The sequence below is a fragment of the Hibiscus syriacus genome, unplaced genomic scaffold, assembly GCF_006381635.1.
Source record: "Hibiscus syriacus cultivar Baekdansim isolate YM2019G1 unplaced genomic scaffold, ASM638163v2 tig00110174_pilon, whole genome shotgun sequence".
Lineage (NCBI taxonomy): Eukaryota > Viridiplantae > Streptophyta > Magnoliopsida > Malvales > Malvaceae > Hibiscus > Hibiscus syriacus.
This window is the reverse complement of record NW_024062612.1, coordinates 3,911,140-3,930,092: the sequence shown is the minus strand read 5'-3', so window position 1 is coordinate 3,930,092 and position 18,953 is coordinate 3,911,140.

The window sequence follows — 18,953 nt, the reverse complement described above, 5'->3', positions numbered from 1 at the left end:
TAAGACCTCTAGTTAATTTAAGACAGATCTTTTTTAATATTTAAAAATAAATAAATATTATTTAATCAAATATATATATTTATATGACTAAAATGAAAATAAAAATAAAATAATTAAATTAAATTAATAATTTAAACATATTGAAATTAAAAGGTTAATAATAAAAATTAAATTAAATTGTAATTAAATAATGACTGAAACAAATAAAATTAAAATAATAAGATTAAAATGTAAAATATATAAATTAAAGGCCTTAATTCGAATCATCATGCAATATAGACATTAGGATTGTAATTTAACCATAATTAATATTCGGGAGCAAAATATAAAATATTAAAACAATAAGGACTAAATATATTATTTACCCTAATTATATGTGAATATATGGGCTAGGACTAAAATAAAATAAAATGTGAAAACCAATTTAAAATAAACTAAAATGCGATTTAGTGACTAAAATGGAAAATAATAAAACCCCAAGAATTGCGAACATAATTTTACCATTTAGAAATTACAGACCAACCCCTCACCAAAACACGTCGTTTTCATGAGGGTATAAATACCCTTTAATAAGCCTACAAAATCATTTTCCTCTCATTTTTTTCATTTGACTCTCTCTCTAAAAGAGAGATTTTCTCCTCCTTCTCTCTAAAGTCCTTCCATCATAGGTGAGCTCCGACCACCGGTCGGTCACTATTTCGGTCACCGTCAGTCACTATTCATTGCCACCAGTTACTATTCCGGATACTATTCACTGCTGGAAAAAAAATCAAAATAGCTCAAAATATATATCGAAACACCCTAAAGCCGAAACCACCCTTTTTTTCCCTAAAAGCTTTTCAATCGGACTAGATATGAGATTTTACCTTCAGTTAACGACGGTTTCCGATGACGTTTGAGCTCCTCGGTAAGTCTCTTCTCCTTTCTTCTCATTTCGGTTTATTTGTTGCTTGTTGGTGCTTGCTCTCTTCCAGTTCTTGTCGTTCTTCCCCTCTATCTCTTCATTGTATCTTCTTTTTCTTTTCTTGTAGTTTTTCAAGGCTTTTATAGGCCTCGGAAGCTTCAAACAACTGTTTAGTTTGGTGAGTCACCGGATCTACAATGGTGACTCACCATAGGGCGAGGTGTGCGACTCTCCTGCGGCTTCTGGAGTCTTTTGTGCGGCGGTGTCGTCATGGCTGCGGCAAGTTGGAGGGAGCAATTAGAGAAATGGAAAACCCTAGAAGTATCTGAATTAGGTATTGGGTCGGGTCTGGATCTGGGTTTTTTTTATTTGGGCCTTCGGGTTTTATAAATAATAATAATAATAGTAATATGATAGTCTCGGACGAAAATAACTGATGACAGCTGCCCCTCTTTGTTTATTTTGTGTTAACAAGAATAGAGCAAAGATAAAAAGACAATGAATTTTCGTCTAGTTGACTTTATGTTTTGATGGGAAATCGTTCCATTCTTCATGGGAGAGATCCAACTGGTGTATGACATTGTTCCTTCGTGATGAGGATCTAACCATCTTTGAAGATTTGAGATAACATGGTTCTTTCGTGATGAGGACGTCTGGTTATCTGAGGATTCGACTCCTACGTGATGAGGAGTTCTAGTCAGTGGATGACATTGTTCCTTCGTGATGAGGACGTCTAGTCATCTTTAAAGATATTTGAGATAACACAGTTTTTTGTGATGAGGACATGGTTATCTAAGGATGATGTTGATTCTTCGTGATGAGGAGTTCTGATCGGTAGATGACATTGTTCCTTCGTGATAAGGACATCTGGCTATCTAAGGATGATGTTGCTCCTTCGTGACTATCAAATCTCTAGGTGTTATGCATCCTTAACAAAGAATCCAAGATTTCAAGCATGAATCTTGAATTATAACACTCAAGCCGCCCTTTACGGGTTTTCAACTTGAGACCTCATTTGGTTTCAAGATATCCTTTTCAGATTTTCATCTTGAACCATCCTTTTTTCAATTAGGCAAAATACTTTTTAACCGCATTGGAATTCACTGGGTGGGGTAATTCTGGCCCGTCCATCTCAGTGAGAACTAGAGCTTCTCCAGAAAAGGCTTTCTTTACAATATAAGGTCATTCCCAATTCAGCATCCATTTTCCTCGGGAATCCTTTTGAATAGGTAAGATCTTTCTAAGTACGAGACCTTCTTCGTAAAATTCTCGGAGGTGAACTTCTTATCATGTGCTCATATCATCCACTTTTGGTACATCTGACCATGACCAATAGCTTTCAGTCTTTTCTTCAATCAAATTTAACTGGTCATATCTGGCTTGTACCCATTATGCTTCATTTAGTTTTATCTCTGATAAAACTCAAAGTGAAGGAATTTCTACCTCAATAGGTAGGACAGCTTCTATTCCATACAAAAACGAAGTTGCCCCATTCGATGTTCGTACTGACGTTCTATAAGCCAACAAAGCAAATGATAGTTTCTCATGCCAATCTTTATAAGTTTCAGTCATCTTCTCTATAAGCCTCTTGATATTCTTATTAGCTGCCTCAACTGCTCTATTCATCTTTGGGCGATAGGTAGTGGAATTATGATACTTTATTTTGAATTGCTCACAAACTGATTTCATCATCTTGTGTTTAAATTCAAAGCATTGTCCGAAATAATCCTTTCTGGTAGACCATATCGACAAATGATTTTCTTTTTCAAGAATTTACAGACTGTGGTCCGAGTGACATTTGCATAAGAAGCCTCTTATACCCATTTGGTAAAATAGTCTATTGCTACCAAAATGAAGAGATGACTATTTGAAGCTTTTGGAAAAAAATTGTCCAATAACATATATGCCCACATAGAAAATGGCCATGGAGTTATCATCAATGCAATGGATGAGGAGGGGTATGCATCCTGTCTCCATAAATTTGACACTTGTGACATTTTCGGGCATAATTGATACAATCAGTTTCCATAGTTGACCAATAGTGCCCAAATCTCATAATTTGTCTAGCCATTGTATGCCCATTGGCATGAGTACCACATATTCCTTAATGCACCTCTTCAAGAATTTTTGGCCTCTTTGGTGTCCACACATCCATAAGACTTGATCCAAGCTTTTCTTGTATAGTATTTCACCATCGAGTACAAACCCTGATGCCATTCTTCTGATAGTTCTTTTATCATTCTCGGTTGCCTGTTCAGGATAATTTTGATATCTGATGTATTACAAAATATCATAGTACCAGGGGTTCTCATATTCTTTTTCTTCAACGTTAAAACAATGGGTTGGGTACTCATAAGCTTGCATTTCAATAGATCATGCTCGAATGCTCATCTACCTTGAATGCGGCCGCCAAAGTGGCCAAGGCATCTGCCATTTGGTTATCTCTCTATGGAGGTAATTGAATGTTACTTCTTCAAATTCTTTGATGAGTTCCCACAATCAATTTACGATATTATAAGATTGGGATCTTTTGTCTCTCATTCCCCTGATTTGGTAAATTACTAGGGCTGAATCCCCATATACCTTATGCATTTTTATCTTCCGTTCAATGGCAGCTTTAAGACCCAGAACACATGCCTCATATTCAGTCATATTGTTCGTGCAATCAAAATTGAGTCGGCTAGTCAAAGGATAATGTTCTCCATTTGGTGAAACCAAAATTGCCCCAATTTCATACCCTAAAGCATTCGAAGCACCATCAAAATTCAACTTCCAATATTTATTAGTGGATGTAGTTGAGTCTTCCACTGAGATTGCCATTAAATCTTTATCTGGGAAATCAAATTAATTGACTATTCTTGAGAAGCTCTACTTGCAATAAATTCAGCTATGACACTTCGTTTTACTGCTTTTTGATTTATATATTGGATATCAAATTTTGACAACAAGATCTGCCAACGAGCTAACCTTCCGGATAATGCAGGTACATTCATCATATACTTCAAAGGATCAAATCTGATATGAGCCATGTGGTGTGATATAACATATACTGCTTAAACCTTCAAGTAGCTCATACCAAAGCACAACACAATTTTTCAATTAGTGAGTATCTGGTTTCACAATCAGTGAACTTTTGCTGAGATAGTAAATTGCTCTCTCTTTTTCTCAGTTTGATCATATTGTCCTAATACACACCCATTGAATTTTCCCAAACCGATAAATAAAGAATTAATGGTTTTCCTAGGATAAGTGGTACTAAGATTGGAGTATTTGACAAATATCTCTTAACTGCTTCAAAAGCTTTCTGACAAACTTCACTCCATGCCCCAGAATTATTCTTACAAGGAGACGAAAAATGGGATCACATTTCTCAATTAACTGTGAAATGAATCGAGCTATATAATTCAATCTTCCCAAGAATCCTCGAACCTCTTTTTATGTTTGTGGGGATGGAAAATCTTGAATAGCTTTGACTTTATTTGGATCTATTTCAATTCATTTCTTGTTCACGACAAACCTCAAGAGCTTTCTAGATATCACCCCAAATGTACACTTATTTGGGTTATGCTTCAACTGGTATTTCTTTAATCTTTGGAAAAGCTTTCTCAAATTCTTGATATGTTTTGACTTGGCTTTGACAATCATATCATCGACATAACCGGAGTCCCCAGCGTAAATTAAATAAATATGAATTCTCAATTTCTAACTTATAGAGAGAATATATAATCAATTTAAGGCTTGACCAGAGTCCCCAGCGGAGTCTCCAAGCTGTCATAACCGGTTTTCACCCGGGCACGAATTTCCTAGGCGGAAAAATATGTGAATGAAATAAATGGATTTTTTTATGAAATGTTTTGGAGTCGTCATCGAACCTTTTGGGTTATGTAGGTCGAATACCTAAAAATCATCTTTTAAAAGAGTTTTTAAGAAAATACTATTTAAAAGTGTTTTTAAGAAAACACTATTTAAAAGATAAATCGGTCTGTGTATAACCAAAAATTCATTTTTTTAGTAAAAAAAAAGGGATTCGTGGTCGGTTACTTTTGGGGAATGATTAGCACCCCCACAACGCCCAAAATTGGTACGCATTGATTGTAAAATTGTCTCTAGTAGTGAAAATCTAAGAATTCGAATATCAATTTAATTTATGATCATGTTATTTCATATTCAGTTGAATAATTCTTAAAGAAAGATATATTAAAATATTTTTTATAAAAACTAATATATATATATATATATATATATATATTTAGGATTTTTAAATAGAGTATTTATTTATTTAAAAATATCAGAAAATGACATCTAGTTACTTTAAGACATCCCCTTTCTTCAATATTAAAAAATGAATAAATATTAATAAAAAAATATTTGAATAAAACTAAAACAACTATATATATATATATATATATATATATATATATAATTTTGTTTTTATAAGTAAGGTATTTATTTATTTTAAAATATTGGAATAAGACCTCTAGTTAATTTAAGACAGCCCTTTCTTAATATTTAAAAATAAATCAATGTTATTTAATCAAATATTTATATTTATATGACTAAAATGAAAATAAAAATAAAATAATTAAATTAATAATTTAAACATATTGAAATTGAAAGGGTAATAATAAAAATTAAATTAAATTGCAATTAAATAATGGCTGAAACAAATAAAATTAAAATAATAAGATTAAAATGTAAAATATATAAATTAAAGGCCTTAATTCGAATCATCATGCAATATAGACATTAGGATTGTAATTTAACCATAATTAATATTCGGGAGCAAAATATAAAATATTAAAACAATAAGGACTAAATATATTATTTACCCTAATTATATGTGAATATATGGGATAGGACTAAAATAAAATAAAATGTGAAAACCAATTTAAAATAAATTGAAACGCGATTTAGTGACTAAAATGGAAAATAACAAAACCCCGAAGAATTGCGGACATAATTTTGCCATTTAGAAATTACAGACCAACCCCTCACCAAAACTACGTCGTTTTGGTGATGGTATAAATACCCTTTATTAGGCCTAAAAAATCATTTTCCTCTCATTTTTTTCATTTGACTCTCTCTCTAAAAGAGAGATTTTCTCCTCCTTCTCTCTAAAGTCCTCCCATCGGAGGTGAGCTCCGACCACCGACCGACCACTATTCTGGCCACCGCCGGTTACTATTCATAGTCATCGGTTACTATTCCGGATACTATTCACGACCGGAAAAAAAAATCAAAATAACTCAAAATGTAGATCGAAACACCCTAAAGTCGAAATCACCCTCATTTTTTCCTAAAAGCTTTTCAATCGGCCTAGATCTGAGATTTTACCTTCAATTAACGACGGTTTCCGATAACGTTTGAGCTCCTCTGTAAGTCTCCTCTCCTTTCTTCTCATTTCGGTTTATTTGTTGCTCGTTGGTGTTGCTTGCTCTCTTTCAGTTCTTGTCGTTCTTCCCCTCTATCTCTTCGTTTGTATCTTCTTTTTCTTTTCTTACAGGTTTTCAAGGCTTTTTATAGGCCTCGGGAAGCTTCAAACAACCGTTGAGTTTGGTTAGTCACCGGATCTACAATGGTGACTCACCATAGGACGAGGTGTACGGCTCTCCTGCGGCTTCTGGAGTCTTTTGTGCGGCTCTCCTGCGGCTTCTGGAGTCTTCTGTGCGGCGGTGACGTCATGGCTGCGACAAGTTGGAGGGAGCAGTTGGAGAAAATGTGAAAACCCTAGAAATATCTGAATCGGGTCTTAGGTCAGGTATAGATCTGGGTTTTTTTATATTTGGGCCTTCGGGTTTTATAAATAATAATAATAATAGTAATATGATAGTCTCTGACGAAAATGGCTGACGACAGCTGCCCCTCTTTGCTTATTTTTGTGTTAACAAGAATAGAGCAAAGATAAAAAGACAATGAATTTTCGTCTAGTTGACTTCATGTTTTGATGGGAAATCCGTTCCATTCTTCATGGGAGAGATCCAACTGGTTTATGACATTGTTCCTTCGTGATGAGGACGTCTGACCATCTTTGAAGATATTTGAGATAACATGGTTCTTTCGTGATGAGGATGTCTGGTTATCTGAGAATGACTCGGCTCCTACGTAATGAGGAGTTCTGGATCTGAATCGAGTCTTGGGCCGAGTCTGGATCTGGGTTTTTTTATATTTGGGCCTTCGGGTTTTATAAATAATAATAATAATAATAATAATAATAATATGATAATCTCGGACAAAAATGACTGTCGACAGTAACTTCAAAGGAAATGAGAGGTATTCAAAATAATTGAATAATTCATTAATTTAGAAAATATTATAAGTTTTAATCAGATTAGTATAGTTAAAGTTAACTTTTTATAGTATTTAATTTTGATTTGTGTAAATATATTGTGTAAAACATATAACTTTTTATTTTAACTTTAATTGAGTGTTCAGGCAGTGTTGATGAATAAAGTAGATTATTGATTGTTTTGATATGTATAAACATGTTATCGCATGTGTTTATTATGTATAGAAATAATGTCTACGTGAAAATATTTTTATTGTCATGTAAAGTGAGCTAATCGTTATATATAAAATGAAATTTCAACTTTTGTTATGTTTAATAGTAAAAATAGTTATTTTCAAACTTTGATAATGATATAAAACAACTCTTTAATTAGTAGTTTAGTTGAGTACAATCCGTGTGATATAAGATTAGCAACGGAGCTAAAATCAAATATTGTTAGTGACCGAAATATTAGACTATTTAAGAAAGACTTATTAGGTATTTAAACTCGAAATTCAGCATGAACAATTGACCTTAGTGATTAAGGGGATTGTTGTTATTCTTTAGGTCCCGAGGCGTATGTAGGAGTATGAGCGTTCATTGTCAAATAGTTGAAAGTCTTTATACATATAGTACCTTGTATTTGTTGCGGAAGACGGCTATCGGATAGAGCAAAATCGCAACTGATAATTTGAGAAAATAAAAATGAAGATAAAAGAGACACAAAATTTACGTGAAAAACCTCTGAATAATATAAGGTAAAAACCACGGGCAACGGTAGAAGAATTTCACTATGAGAAAATAGGAATTACAACCTCTCTCGATCTACCAAGGAGAAAACAATGATAATTCTCTCTAGATAAAAAGGAGAAAACAACTCTCAAGAAACTCTCTAAAATCTCTTTAGTATTGGAAGAAAGCTAGAATGCTTTGGAATGGTTTTGAAACTAAATGAGCTAGGGTATTTATAGTTGAAGCTTAAGGACTAATTTGTAAATACCCTAAATTACAATGACTAAAATTGAGATTTTACCATTGTTGATTTTCAACAAATAGCCAACCCTTTTTGACAAAATTGGTGGCTGCCACCGAAAGTGGCTTGGCCACTTGTTTATTTTTCAACAATCTCCCACTTGAAGATTTGATTGGAACAATCATATCATCACACAATTCTTTCTACCTTGTACCATCATGTTGCTTATGTCTCTGATAGGCCACAAGAGGATCGACACCAAGTAAATTTATCAGCGTTGATCGCCTTTGTCATGAAATCTGCTATGTTGTCTTTGGTATAGATCTTCTGCATATCTACTGTCCCTTCTTCCACCTTTTCACGAATGAAATGGTACTGAACTCGTATGTGTTTTGTCCTTGAATGAAATGTTGGATTCCTTGCTAGATGCAAGGCGCTTTGACTGTCAAAATAGAGAGACATACTCTTGATTGTGCCCAAGCTCCTCAAACATCTTCAACCAAATTGCTTCTTTACTGGCTTGTGTAGCTGCTACATATTCTGCTTCTGTTGTGGATGTAGCCACAACTGACTGCAACTTAGAAACCCAGCTTACAGCTCCATCAGCAACTTTGAACACATATCCTGTTGTAGATTTGCTTTTATCCAAATCCCCTGCATAGTCAGAATCTACATACCCATTGATTAGTAAGTTTGATCCTCCGTAACATAATGTAACATTTGAGGTCCCTTTGATGTATCTCAGGATCCTCTTTACTGTATTCCAATGCTCTTTGCCTGGATTCGCCATGTACCGACTAACCACTCCCACTGCTTGTGCAATGTCTGGTCTTGTACATATCATAGGGAACATTAAACTTCCCAATGCTGATGCATATGGTACTCGAGACATCTCCATCCTCTCTTCTTCACTGCTAGGACTCATACTGGAGGATAATTTGAAGTTAATAGGAAGAGGGGTAGAAATTGGCTTACAATCTTGCATGCTAAATCGTGACAAGATTTTCTTCAAGTAATTCTTTTGTGAAAGCCAAATCTTCCTATTACTTCTGTCTCGGTGAATTTACATCCCTAGAATCTTGTTTACTGATCCCAAGTCCTTCATTTCAAATTCCCTAGCCAGTTGTGCCTTCAATTCTTCAATATGATCTTTGTTGGGTCCTGCAACCAACATGTCATCCACATACAACAGCAATATAACAAAATCGTTATCACCAGACCTCTTGAAATAACCAAAATGGTCTGCATTAAGTCTGTTGTATCCAAGGAACATAATGAAGGAATCAAATCTCTTATACCAACACCTCGGCGTCTGCTTTAGACCGTACAGAGATTTGTTCAACCTGCAAACCAAGTTCTTCTTTTCGTCTTCTTCAAAACCTTCAGGCTAGAGCATATAAATCTCTTCTTCAAGATTTCCATGAAGAAAAGCTGTTTTAACATCTAGCTATTCCAGATGTAAATTCAATGTAGCACACATTGCCAAGACTACTCGAACTGTTGTTAGTCGAACCACAGGAGAAAAAATTTCATTGAAATCAATACCTTCTTTCTGAGCATATCCTTTGACCACCAGTCTTGCACGATACCTCTCCACTTGATCGTCACCATTTCGCTTGATTTTGAAAACCCATTTGTTACCAATTGGATTCCTTCCTTGTGGTAGTGGCACAAAGTCCCATGTATGAAGGGCTTCGATTTCTTCTTGCATCGCCATCATCCACAATGAAGCATCTGAGCTGTTTATTGCCTCCTGATATGTTGATGGCTCGCCGTCCTCTGTTAAAAGACAGTATGCAACATTTCCTTCTATAACATAATCTGAGTGCCAATTGGGACGTCTTCTCACACGATCTGATTGACGAGTTGTTGGAGCTTCAGAACTCTCTGGTTCTTGTTCATCATGTGCTGGTTCTGCTTCAGAAGAATCTCCTTGTTCAAACTCCTTTTCTATATGTATATGTGTAGTCTCTGACTTTTCAGCGCTTTCATTGTCTTCTTTTCTTTGTAGCTTATCTTTTACAAAGATAACATCCCTACTAATGATCACTTTGCGGGTAGTGGGATCCCACAAGCGATACCCTTTTACTCCATCAGCATACCCCAAGAATTTGCATTTTCTGGATTTTGGATCCAGCTTTGAAATTTCTTGGGCGTTGTACATCACGTACAAAATACTTCCAAATACATGGAGGTTTGAATAATCAACTGGTTTACCAGTCCACATCTCCATTGGTGTCTTCAGCTCTATTGCAGTTGATGGAGCTCGATTCACCAAATAACAGGCGGTATTGACTGCTTCTGCCCAGAATGATTTTTCTAGGGCTGCGTCCCTCAACATTGCTCTTGTTCTTTCTAACAAAGTTCTGTTCATCCGCTCTGCCACTCCATTTTGTTGAGGAGTGTTCGCCATTGTGAACTGTCTTTTGATGCCTTCTTTCCTGCAAAAGTCATCAAATTCTTCGCTTGTGTATTCTCCTCCATTATCTGTTCTGAAACACTTGATCTTATTTCCAGAATCAAGTTCCACCCGCGCTTTGAAGTTTTTGAAAGTTGAAAACACATCTGACTTCTTCTTAATAGGATGCACCCAACATCTCCTGGAGTAGTCATCAATAAATGAGACAAAGTATTTTGCTCCACCTAGGGATGTTACTGGTGCTTGCCATACGTTAGAGTGAACCAATTCTAGAACACTTTTGCCTCTAGAATTTGATGTGTTGAATTTCAACCGGTGCTGCTTACATGTTATACGATGCTCACACAAAGGAAGTGATACCTTTGTTAAGCCTGGAAGTAGCTTTTGCTCCACAAGGACTTTCATTCCTTGTTCTGACATGTGTCCAAGTTTCTTATGCCATAGCATTACAGAATCTGAACTACATGAGGCAACAGAGGCTTCTGCTTCTAGCAATGTCTCTCCCTTCAGCATGTACAAGTTTGCAGCTATCTTTTCACCTTTCAGCACCACAAGCGCTCCACGGAACACCTTCATGATTCCTTTCCGTGTTTCAATCTTGCTAGCATTATTATCCAACAATCCGTAAGATAATAAATTTTTCTTCAGACCTTTCACGTGCCGCACATCTCGAACAACTTTAATTGTTCCATCATACATCTTCAATTTAATGGTCCAACGATCTCTAAGGCATGATCATTGCAACTATACACAGATCCTCCTGAGACAGGTTCATAATGATGGAACCATTCTCTTCTTGAGGTCATGTGATATGTCGCTCCCGAATCAATGAGCCATATATTTGCAAATCTTTTTCTGCCTTCCACGGTGGTTGACGCTTCACAGCATAGAGCATCCCCATCATCTGAAGTGTTTGCGGTATTGCCTTGTGGATTGGAGTTTTTATTTAGACTCCAACAATCCTTCTTCAAGTGACCCTTCTTTCCACAGTGGTAGCACTTTAAATTCTTCTTGCTCCTCGACTTCGATCTACCATGTTTATGACTGCTGCTTTGGCCACGTTCTGTTGATCTCCCTCTCATCGTTGTCAATGCTTCTGCTTGTTGCAGATTTACTTGTCTGTCTTCCTTGTTCTTGCGCCAATTTTCTTCTTGTAGAACAGCAGCTGCAACGTCATCGAAGACTAGACTGGTGACATTACTGTTTGTCAAGTTGATGATGAGTTGATCATACGAATCCGGTAGACTTTGAAGTAGAAGTTCAGCACGTTCTTGTTCTCTTATTTTACAGCTTAAGGATTTAAGCTGAGAAAATAAGGTGTTCAGTGTATTTAAGTGCTCCGTCACTGAAGTAGATTCTGACATACGGAGAGTGTACAATTTCCTCTTAAGGAAAATTTTATTGTGCAGCGATGTGGCCTCGTACAATTTGATGAGATGATCCCATATCTCCTTAGCTGTCTTCTTCTCCTCGATGCTTGATAATACTTCATCTGCTAATGCTAGATGAAAGTTTGCCATAGCATTCCCGTCCATCTCGTTCCATTTGATGTCATCTGCGAAATCCACCGGCCTTTCATTGATAGTCGCTAGACACCCGTCTTTCCGTAGGATGGCCTTCATCTTCAATTTCCACAATGAGAAATTTCTCCCATTGAACTTTTCAATATCAAATTTCGTTGCCATTGCTTCGTTTACGGATAGCTCCCACTATTTCACTATCGTGAATAGTTCTCTGGAACCTTCAAAGAATGGGTAATAACTTCTTACTTTCTTATGTTGGAGGATCCACCTTTTGGTGGCAACCACAAAGACAATAAGCAGATATTACACACTCTAATCTAGCTCTGATACCAATTGTTGCGGAAGACGGCTATCGGATAGAGCAAAATCGCAACTGATAATTTGAGAAAATAAAAATGAAGATAAAAGAGACACAAAATTTACGTGGAAAACCCCTGAATAATATAGGGTAAAAATCACGGGCAACGGTAGAAGAATTTCACTATGGAAAATAGGAATTACAACCTCTCTCGATCTACCAAGGAGAAAACAATGATAATTCTCTCTAGATAAAAAGGAGAAAATAACTCTCAAGAAACTCTCTAAAATCTCTTTAGTATTGGAAGAAAGCTAGAATGCTTTGGGATGGTTTTGAAGATAAATGAGCTAGGGTATTTATAGTTGAAGCTTAAGGACTAATTTGTAAATACTCTAAATTACAATGACTAAAATTGAGATTTTACCATTGTTGATTTTCAACAAATAGCCAACCTTTTTGACAAAATTGGTGGCTGCCACCGAAAGTGGCTTGGCCACTTGTTTATTTTTCAACAGTATTCACTTTAAATTCATAATAAAAACTTAAAATTCACAAGACAACTTATAATATGTTTAATATTTAAACTTACAATGGCCTAAATTATAATTAGACTAAAAATTTGAGAACACATACTTATCATTATTTAGTTCAACCACTACTTGACTAAATATTTAATAAATTTTTACATTTTTTAAATTTAAATATTTATTTTTATATGAACTAAAATACTATTAAATAAAAATTATATTTAATATACAAATTTTAACAGGAACTGAAACCCTTGGGCTCTAAAAGAGCTCCGTCCCTGTGTAAGATTTATAATTTTTCGAGACATATTACTTAAAGATTTTGATCTTATCGACGAAGAGGGATATTAATGTTTGGGATTCGATATTGTCCAAAGGAAAGAATGGTTATTGTTATTATATCATCATTGATACATATAGAGAAGATGAAATCTAAATATTAATAAATCATGAGACTAAATCTAATTAAATGCATCTAAATACTTTGCTTTTGTATTATGTAACTTTGTGTTTAAAAAAATATGTGAAATGTCATGCATTATTATAATTAACACTAAGTTAAATTTTAATTAGGTATGTTATCATGCATTTCATTTAAGTTTCAATTATCACATTGTTCTTCTCGAAGTTCACTCATTTTTTAACTGTTTCTGTCACAAGTTTGATCTTGAAAGAGTGATTTAGATCATATTTTAGTATCTGCAAATTATTTTCTATTTTTATCAATGTAAATTCTTTTATTTTTGAATACTTAAGACGGTGTGATATGTAAACCTAAATAATTCTATGTATTTGATGAAGTATGTTTATGTTCAATATGTATATCTGATCTTTATGTTAAATTTTAGTGGTAAATCTAGAAATATTTTTTTAGTACGGACACAAGTATTAATTATTGATCTTGTATAGGTTGGGCACAAATAAGGTTTCAGGATGAGTAGCAATAGTAAAATAGATAACTGATATAAAGCAATTCAAATTTCATGGTAATGGATGATGTTACACATAATAAATGCAGTCCTTAAGTTTTTAACGACGAGTACTAAAATGAAATAAAAATTAAACGTTAATGATGGTTTTGAAGTTAAAAATTTAGATACCAAAATATACAAAAACTTGATAATTTATATACTAAGAATGTAATTTACCTTTTTTTTTAAATGTGGTATTTTCAAATTGGATGGAAATATATAGATTATAACCACATCCAATCAGTCGCATCACATACACATAGTGGAGTCCAAAATCTAAATGACGCTTTTATCAGGGGTGGTGGTGGTGGATGCATCATGCGTTACGGATCTCTCTCTCTTTTTCTTTTTTTTCAACACTTACTAACCACTACTGTTCTTAGCTGTTCTTTTGTTTTTATAATGTGTCATTGCTGTGCCATGTAATCCTCCACCAAAACAGAAAGCTTGTCTTATCTGAGCCTCCCGCTTGAATTGGACTCGCAAATTAGTGTAGGATCATTCTTTTTACATGCATGGTCGACAGGGTTTGCATAAATTGAGAGCTATATATAGGGGAACATGATTGTGCACCTCCACATTATTCATTATTACATTCCCTTGCAAGTAGGGCTTTTGTTTATAAAAGACATGACACCACTACTTATATCTATAATTAATCACGATCACTTTTGCATTCATAGGAGTGGAGTTAGTGATGGAATTTGATCAACATATTAATTATAATTTTGTCTTTGCATTGTAGTCGTTAATGCTGATTGTAGCTATATGAATATATATTAGTTGTAATTAAAATTATAACTTGAAATAAAATGCGGCGAAGTTTTATAATTTGGTTGTAATGCGAGTTCAATTTCTCTTTTGTCATTATAAATTGTTGAATCAGTTTCATTCAATATTTTTTTTCAATTATTTTATTTTTTTAAGTAACATAATTGTTTATAATTTGATATCAAATAAAATTAAAATAATATTTTTTACTAATAATATAGTCGAATAATGATTTTGTTTTTATCCTATATAATTGGTTGATTGGAGTTTTTGATTGTATTCTCCAACAATAGTAAGGTATTATAAAAATAAACTAATACTTTACTTTTTTTATTATTAAATTGTTTGATAGACGTTGATTTCCAAATAAATTGAGCAAAAATTGGGTCCATTATTGATTAGAGTAAAGTAGGTTGTGATTCTTCCGTAACTTGTTAGATGTACTTGATTTGTATATTATCGTCCTGGAAATTTTTGGAAGTGTATATGTTACAGTTTAATATACGGTTAAGGAAATGTATTATTGAATTTGTTATTATTTTTTAACAAAATCGGTAAAAAATTATCAGAAACATTATTATTTCTATCGGTTTTGTTATTATTGGACGCTTTACCGGGTTTGATAATATATCCGATAGAAAAAAATAATGTTTTAGGCAGCGCTTTACCGGATATATTACCAAGCTCTGTAAAACGCTCAATAATATTTTAGGTAGAAATAATAATGTTTCCGGTAATTTTTACCGGTTTTGTTATTTTTACATATTTCTTTAGCCGTATATTAAGGTCACCGTACGGTAGAACTTCTCGAAAATTTCTAGAATAGATGTCAATGATTGACATTCATCGTTAATTTTATAACATCAAATTTATAAATAGATATTAAATTATATTAAAATGATTTTCTTAAACATTAAATTTTTAAATGTTATATAAGGAGCATTAAACTCTAAATTTTATTATAAAATGGATACAATATTATTATCTATCATTAAAGAGGTGACGTGGTATGCTAAATTAATAATAAAAAATATCTCATTTCATCATTTAATTGTAATTCAATTTTATTTACTATTAATTTTAATTAAAATAAATTTTATTATATTCATTGAATTGGAAATAAAAAAATATATAAAAAAATTAAATATTATTTTTAGTTTCATATTATAAATATTAAATTTATACCCTATAAATTAAATATTATTTCGATTATTTTTATTTACGTTTGGATGTATTTGCTCATAACTGAGCCAATGTATGAGCGGCCATATTTGCTGATTGGCGATCACTGCAATACTGAAATCTGGGCGAGAATCCAGAATAGCCCTAGCCTCAATTAAATAGAAATGGAGCAGTGAAAGATCATATTCAGGATGAAGCACATTTGAGACAACGTTGGCCGCATCACTCTCTACGATCACATACGAGTAACCTGATTCTATTGCAAATTGAAGTCCCATGTTTAAAGCATAAGCCTCTATAACAGCAGGATCTTTAGGAGCATCAATACATGTAGTTAAACCTCCAAGAACAAACCCATCCGAATCTCTTGCAATGATTCCAACAACAGGAGCGTCAGCCGAGGATGGACAAGCTCCATCGACATTGATTTTGATGATACCCGATAATGGCTTACCCCAATTATCCGAGTGGGAAATATTACTTGCAGCAGCACATCCGGTTAGTCGTGATGAACTAGCACCAGCGTACGCCAATTGCAGAGCCTTTGAGGATGCCGAAACATATTAGTTAGGAATCAGTTTTGATTCATGAATCAGTACATTACGTCGATACCACACTTATGATAGCAGCATCAATAAAGATGTAAATCCGTTAGCATCTAGAAGTGACATCAAATTCTCCAAACAACTTCAACAAGATTCAAACACTCTAGAGGTGACAAAGGATGGTAAATCAGCCATAGCAAAAATTGGTAAAACCTCAAAACAATCCCGAAAGGCATGAAGGACAGTTTCATCGGCCAAATCACACAAAGGGCAGGACCCATTTGAAATTCCATCCATGAATTATCGACGGCGGATTGGTAACGCTTCATGAGCAACTCCCCAACCGAAAACACGCACCCTTGGTAAAGTAGGAAGGCGAGAGATGAACAACCATAGACGGGATGGCGTCACTTGCTGCCTGAACATCCTACAAAGCCAACGGTACCCAGAGTGCACAGAATAAGAACCGATGGAATGCCCTTGCCACACCAACGTGTCATGTGTCACTGGAGAAATTGGGCAACACAAAATGACTTCTGCATCTGTATGCGAAAACACCTGTCGAACAAGAGAGTAGTTCCAACATGGCTCATCTGGGATCATAAATTCACCAACCTGAAGCGGCTGAACTGCATTATCCCCATAAACAGTTGTAAACTCGATTGGCATTGAACCCCCTCCCCCCTCGATCACCATGTAGTCGGATGGCACTGTTAATCCCAATTCTCCAGAAGAAAGCATCCCGGAAACAAAGAATGGCCTGAAATATGCTTCGCCAACCGTAAGAAGGTCGTTCACCTATTGTGGCTGTAAGAATATTACCAGAGGGGAAATATTTAGCTCCCAACATCCGAGAAAGCAAGCTGGATGGGTTTTGAATACATCGCCAGATTTTCCTTCCCAACATTGTTAAATTGAATAAACGCAGATCGTGAAAGAAAAGGTCCCCAACTCTTTTCGACTGGCAAACCGTACTCCAAGCAACTAAAGGCCAACCTCTGTCCGACGATCTCCCGACCACCAATAAGCACGTAACACATTGTCAATATCCCGAATAATCCCATCTGGAAGAAGAAAACATCCCATAATATATGTAGGGATAGCTTGACCAACCGATTTTATGTAGACTTCACGACCTCCAAAAGAAAGTGTATTCTTCGTCCAACCTCGCACACGGGAAGCAATCTTGTCTCGAATAAAACCAAACGCATCATTTTTATTACGACCAACAACAGGCATTCCCAATTAAAACCCCGGCTGATCGAAACACACCAGCCCTATCAAAGAACTTAGTTGTGATCGGACAAAGGCTTGCGTTGAAGGGCTGAAATAAAGACTAGACTTCGTATAGTTTACCTTCTGTCCCGAAGCCGCTTCATAGATGTCAAGAACTTCGAGAACACGCCGAAACTCATCAGCTGAGAGACGAAAGAAAAATAAGCAGTCATCAGCATAGAGGAGATGAGTTAGACGGGGTACAGTCCTACAGATTTGAAGTCCCAAAACACAGACAGCAGTTTGTTCCGCATGAAGTAAGGAGGATAAACCTTGAGCACAGAGCACAAACAAGAATGGCGATAATGGATTGCTTTAACGAAGGCTTCGATGTAGAGTAAACGCTTCTGTGAGACTTCCATTAATACGAATCTGATAAGTAACAGATGTAACACACGACATAATTAGATCAACCCACTGTAAAGTAAACCCAAGTCGAGATAAGATGCCACGGAGGTAGGACAATCTACGCGATTATACTTCTTCTCCATGTCTAATTTCAAGGCTGACCCTTTGGAGCAAGTTGTGGAAACAGACTTAATATGATGAAAGATCTCCTGAGCGATGAAGACATTATCAGAGATCAACCGGTCAGGAATAAAAGCCCCCTGAGTTTCATCCACAATGATAATAAAGGCCGAAGTCTGTTAACTATGACTTCCGAGATAATTTTATGTAACACCGTACATATTGCTATTGGCCGAAATGCTATAACCTAGTTGGTTCAGGCACCTTTGGAAAAAGTACGAGCACAGTTTGATTCACTGATTGCGTTAAACGACGACCAGACAAGATATCCATGCAAAAAGCGATCACCTCATCACCCACAAGCGAACAAAAGGAGCGATAAAAATTGCCTGGTAACCTATCTATACCAGGAGCTTTGTGGGGGTGAATTTGCTGGAAAGCAGCGTACACTTCTTCTCTTATGTATGGGGCGGTAAGAATCTCATTTATTTTCGGACTTACCACCGGTTCGACAGATGAAAGCACCGTATCAAGTGAATGCGTCGAAGCAGCTCCAAAGAGTGACGTGAAGTATCGAACAGCCTCGGTATGAATATCATCAGTCTGGTCTTCCCAAACACCATCAAAGTCATAAAGTCCGCGAATCAAGTTTTCCGGAAGACAGTTTAGTTTAGTTTGAATAATTAGATTGCCGGAAGACAGTTTTATTTGGAAATAATCTTTTAAAAAACACTTAATGTTTAAGGGATAAAAAGTCGTCATAATAGTGGGTAAGCAAAACCATGCATTTATTCATCAGAGTTGAGTTTTTGTTAGTCAAACATGGGATCTA